This window comes from Haliotis rubra, unplaced genomic scaffold, assembly GCF_003918875.1.
Source record: "Haliotis rubra isolate DU_JTF1 unplaced genomic scaffold, ASM391887v1 Scf946, whole genome shotgun sequence".
Taxonomy (NCBI): domain Eukaryota; kingdom Metazoa; phylum Mollusca; class Gastropoda; order Lepetellida; family Haliotidae; genus Haliotis; species Haliotis rubra.
Window position 1 is genome coordinate 271664 of NW_025767686.1, and position 5682 is coordinate 277345.

General features: G+C 38.9%; 1 long non-coding RNA gene across 1 annotated transcript; it reads right to left on the bottom strand.

Moving 5' to 3' along the window:
- Positions 1-998: 998 nt before the first annotated feature.
- Positions 999-5375, bottom strand: LOC124264820. The gene is made up of 3 exons (XR_006895267.1): positions 5275-5375; positions 2455-2567; positions 999-1063 (listed from the first exon to the last, which is right to left on the bottom strand). It is a non-coding gene; the product is annotated as an uncharacterized LOC124264820 (long non-coding RNA).
- Between the last annotated feature and the right edge of the window lie 307 nt (positions 5376-5682).

Genomic DNA, 5682 nt, shown 5'->3' on the forward strand with positions numbered 1-5682 from the left:
TTCGTCGTTTTCCAGGGTGATGCCAAACCTAAGAAATTCGAAGAGTTATAGTTCAATTTAGATTCAGAATGGATGTTTTAAGATTATATATTCCAATGAAATGTCAGACACAAAATGGAAAAGGAATTTCTCAATCTTGAATATTGTGTTTAGTTTGTGTTTGTTGACCGCCACACTAGGCACTTTCAGCCATGTAACGGCGGTTTGTAAATAATCGGATCTGGACCAGACGATCCAGTGATCAACATCATGAGCATCAATCTACGATACTGAGATACGATGACATGTGTCAACCACATCAGCAAGCCTGACTACCTGATCCTGTTAGTCGCCTCACGACAAGAATGGGTTGCTGAAGACAAATTTTAACCCGGATCTTCAGAGGTATATAAGTTTTAAGGGTCAACCCAGTGATTGATATAATAAACAACTTTTTCATGGGGATATGCTGATGTGTTACTGACAAAGGATCAATATCACGCTAAAAGGGGGATTCGAACCGACCCAAATCGGATTTTACCGCCAGTTATCACCACCAGTTCTACACTGCAGAATATTTGACGTTGAACCCGGGGAATGTATTTAAAACATTATTTGATATTAAAATGTTTTTTGTAACAAATTAGCTCAGGGCTGTCTGGTATTACTAGTAAACACATTCTCTCTAATGGGCAAGGTTTTTATTTCATTCGTTGTGAGAAAATGTATGGCTCAAAATTAATAAACCTACATGCAGCATTAGCGACCACTGTAGGAGGGATTGGCAGATGTACAAACCATTTCGAATATCAGAATGTATTTAAAACATTATTTGATATTTAAATGTTTTTTATAACAAATTAGCCCAGGGCTGTCTGGTATTACTAGTAAACACATTCTCTCTAATGGACAAGTTTTTTTTTCATTCGTTGTATGTCTCAAAATTAAAAAACGTACATGCAGCTTTAGCTACCACTGTAGGAGGGATTGGCAGATGTACAAACCATTTCGAAAATCGGAATGTTGATAACTGGAATGTCATTTTGTCCCGGAGTTTCAGACTTCTTCTCAGAGGAACCTTTCTCTGGAGACAGAAAATGAATATTGCCAAGGGACTGGTTTGGTTTACGTGTGTAAGGGCGATGGACTACTCACTCACTCCAGATACCGGCACACACCCACTCACTCACTCATATTCCAGATCCCGGCACTCACTCACTCATATTCCAGTACCGTCACTCACTCACTCATTCATATTGCAGATACCACACTCACTCATTCACTCACTCACTCACACACTCATATTCCAGATACCGGCACTCACTCACTCACTCAATCAATCAATCAATCATATTCCAGATACCGACACTCACTCACTCACTCAGTAATATTTCAGCTACCAGCTTTGTGGCAGGGGTATGCAAATAATCGAGATAGGACCAGACAATCCAGTGATCACTATGAGCATCGATCTACGCAACTGACATACGATGACATGTGTCAGCCAAGTCAGCGAGTCGGACCACCCAATCTCGTTAGTCGCTTTTTACGACAAGCATGGGTTGCTGAAGGCCAGTTCTATATATTGACTTACGTGTCATGATGAATGGTACATACTGATCAAAGCAAACCATCTTCTTCTAGTATGAACTAGAGAGCAGGTGGAACTTCAAAAGCATTGCATGATGAATAACAGCTGCAAACCTCCAAATATGTTATGCTCTTCAAGTTATAAAATATCAGAATATAAAGAACATTTCTGTTAACATTTAAACATGATATATTTCAAAATAACCATTTCACCTGTCGTGTGTCTCTGTTCCAACGAAGGATGCAACGAAAATTCCAGAACTGACTTTAATGCCATTCAACACTGTGCCCTAACCAACCAGGCTGACGCAGCCCGTTTGCTTTATGATATGCGCAAATATGGCATATAGGAAATGTTGATGGCCAGCTCACAGCTTTCTAAACTACAATTACACCTTGCTGTTGAACTGTTATACTCAACATCCCGAAGAAGAACCCTTGAAGATCCGAGATAGAATGATCTTCAGCAACAAATACGTGTGGTAAGAAGCGACTAACGGGATCGGGTGTGTGTGTGTGTGTGTGTGTGTGTGTGTGTGTGTGTGTGTGTGTGTGTGTGTGTGTGTGTGTGTGTGTGTGTGTGTGTGTGTGTGTGTGTGTGTGTGAGGCTCACTGAGATGGTTGACACATGTCATCGTATCCCAATTGCATAGATCGATGCTCAACTGTTCATCAACGGATTGTCTAGCCCAGAGGCGACTGCCGCCATGTAGCTGGAATATATCTAAATGCGCTGTTAAATGACAACAACAAAAATTTAAAATATATGACCAATCAACAGATATGTTTTGCTTAGAATGCATGAAAATAAATAGAATGCAGAACAATAAACTGCAGAACAGCATACATTCCATTGTAACAGTGATACATATCATGTGTACTCACCGCGTTGTTTTCAGTGCCCATAGTATTGCAGTGACAAGAATATATCCCTGCTGCTTGATGAACGAAGCGGAAAAAGCCAGGTACACAGTATCTTTTGTCAGTCTTGGCAGTTCCTACAATATTGGAATACCAAACCTTGTGGCTCGGTCAAAAAGCAAACTTTACATGCTTTCCTACAGTTTCGGTAGTTCCTAGAACATTTCACTATCGGCTGGGGAAAATAGCAAACTTTATAGATTTCCCTACAGCAAACTTAATAAGGAGTTGAGCTGAATCGAGTTTTACGTCGCCTCGCCATTGTTTCAGCCATATATCGACGAGACCAAGTCTGCTCATATACATATTTGAGTTTAAACGAGTTTCTTAAAATGTATATGTCTTCATTACACAATTATCAACAAAGCCATAATTAGTATAAACTGGTTATTCCTTCACAGAGCTGAGCAAGTCGGTCAACGAGAATAGACAGTATATTTCTTAAAGAATTTGAGTTGAGTTAGGCTTTACGTCACATCGGGATTACTCCAGCCATATAGTGACGAGATCAAGTCTGCATCCGTAGACATTTTAAGGTACAAAGGCCATATGAGTTTGGTTTGTTTAAAACGTATACATTTATTACATTATTATTTAGAAACAGAAAAGGTCATAGCACCAAATCCCCTAACCACCCACCCACCCAAAAAAACAATAAATAAAAAAATAAGCAATTTGTCTCAAACAATTACAAAGTTACAATTTATGATACAGTTCAATCTCTCTTAAGCAGTAACTCAAAACGGTGACAACTGAATTGTGATATCTCTTAAATAGAATTCAGAATAGAGAACGTGAATTTAGAAAACATTCGTTCCAGGGTGGTTCACCAGAGGTTTCAAATCTTATTTAACACCTCTGTTTCAAACAGCTAATTTGATCGCTCAGCCAACATGGAAGTTCGTCTTTATGGCTGAGTTAAGTTGTTTTGTAAAGGTCTGCACACATACTCATCTCAAATACAAAGTCCAAAGGAGTCTCTTAAAATGCGTATTTTTCCATTACAGTATCATTTGCAAATCAAAAAGCTGTAACACCAAATTATAAAAAAGCAATTTGTCACACCTTCAGTTAGTTACCATTTATGATAGAGACCAATTTCCCTCAGGTAGTTTACAAAGAGATGCACGCTCTTTCAGATGTGTTGCTTCATCAGGTGAATCCCATGCATATGAAAAGTCCACACAGTCAAGCAGAATATGCTTGATGGTGAACACTTTATCGCAAGAGATACACACAGGAGATCATCTCCATAGACAAGAGTCATCAGAAGATGACAAATCCCCCCGGCCCCCACAAACAAAAATTATCTGACAGTTACTTAAAGTCCAACTCGATGGGAGTATGTCTCTCTTATCTGTCCGTCCGCATACAAGAGTAGTTACTGAGCTGTGAAACCAATTATATGGAACTGGGGGTCGTAACTTTGTGCTTCTATGTCAGGTTGACACCAACATCAACGTCAAAGGAAAAACACAAATTTTAAGAAACTGTAACAGCAAACTACGGCAGTTGACGACCTGGTTTCCGTTTGTTCACAGTTTCATGAAAGATTACCTAGTAGGGTGGGGCTGACAAAATCCCACCCTGACAAAATCTCATAGCACAAAATGTCTTTGGACAAGATTCCACACCAAAATAAACAACATAGGACAAAATCCCATGAATGAGTTAAATGAGAGTTATTATGAGTTTAGTCATGAGTAAATATCTATTTCAAAATAAAGTGTATGTCATTTTTCACACTGATTTTGTCCGCAGTGTGCAGGCATTTTGTCAAATGGGATTTTGTTCTACCCTCTTCTTTCGAGTTATGGTCCTCACAAACAGAACGATATTAACAGAGTCAATATCAAACTTGTTGCCATGGAAACAGGAAACAAATTCGTTTTCTTCAAATTCATATGAAAACAAACAAAGCATTATTTTTCTAAATTCTAAATACTTAACCACCCAGTAGCACAAGGCACTATTTGACAACCTCGGCCCGGTCTGTGTGTGTACAGAGTTTTAGAGTTTTAGAGATATGGTCAGGACAAACTCACCACTACGAACAAAGTCAAGGTCAAACTTGTTGCTGTGGAATCAGGAAAGGCTTTCCTTTCCAGAAAATTCCGTAATATCAAAAGAAAAAATCATGGCAGACTGGGGTGGAAAGACTTCGAAATTTTTTGGCGGTGCACGGAAACGAAATCCACCCCCTGCCTTTGAGTCCAACTCGTTTCCATGGTAATGGAAAAAAATACAATTCCCATAATCTACAAATAGCTAACTCTGACTTGTTTCCATGGAAACCGGGAAAATCAAATTTTGAAAAATTCCTAAATAGCAAAAGGCAACACAAGTTCCAGGTTTGGTGCATGTACATCTTTCATGGTTTTCAAGTTTAACTCCGGAAACGAAATCCAACCCTCCTTGAGATAACTAGACCAAATTGCTTCCATGGAAATCAAGAAAAATATAAAATGTCCCAAACTCCGAAAGACACCACTTCAGGATCTGTTTGATATGTCTGCTAAGTTTTGTTGCTAGGTATTAAGTGGTTTATGTGTCATGGTGACGAACGAACGAAATCCACCCTTTTTGTGAGACTAAGTCCAAGGAAATTGAGAAAAAAATGACAGTGCCAAAGGTTTGTAAATAGCAAAAATATTGGACGGTTTCGGAATTGTGAGTGTGTATTGAAAGCATAGATTACAAGTGAGCGTCATCGTTGTCATTCATAAATTATCTGATGTACATTGTATGACGACCAACTCATGGGCACTTAAAATGAAAGCTTACCTGGTCCCGAACAGTTTGAGCTCTTTCCCGATGTTGACCTCTCCTCAAGCAGTGATCTTACTGGTGATCCGCTGTGCACATTGCTCACGTCGTTAGCTGAAACATAGAACATTGAATCCTACATAAAACATTGAATCCTTCATAAAACATTGTATCCTGCATAGAACATTGCATCCAGCATAGAACATTGAATCCTGCATAGTACATTCCTAAAAGCATAATGCATTGGATAAAGCATAGAACCGTGTATCTTACATAGTGCATTACATGAAGCATAGAACCTTGCATCCTGCATAGAACATTGTATCCTGCATAGAATCTTGCATCCCGCATATAACCTTGCATCCCGCATAGAACATTGCATCCTGTATAAAACATTGTATCCTGTATAGAACATTGTATCCTGCA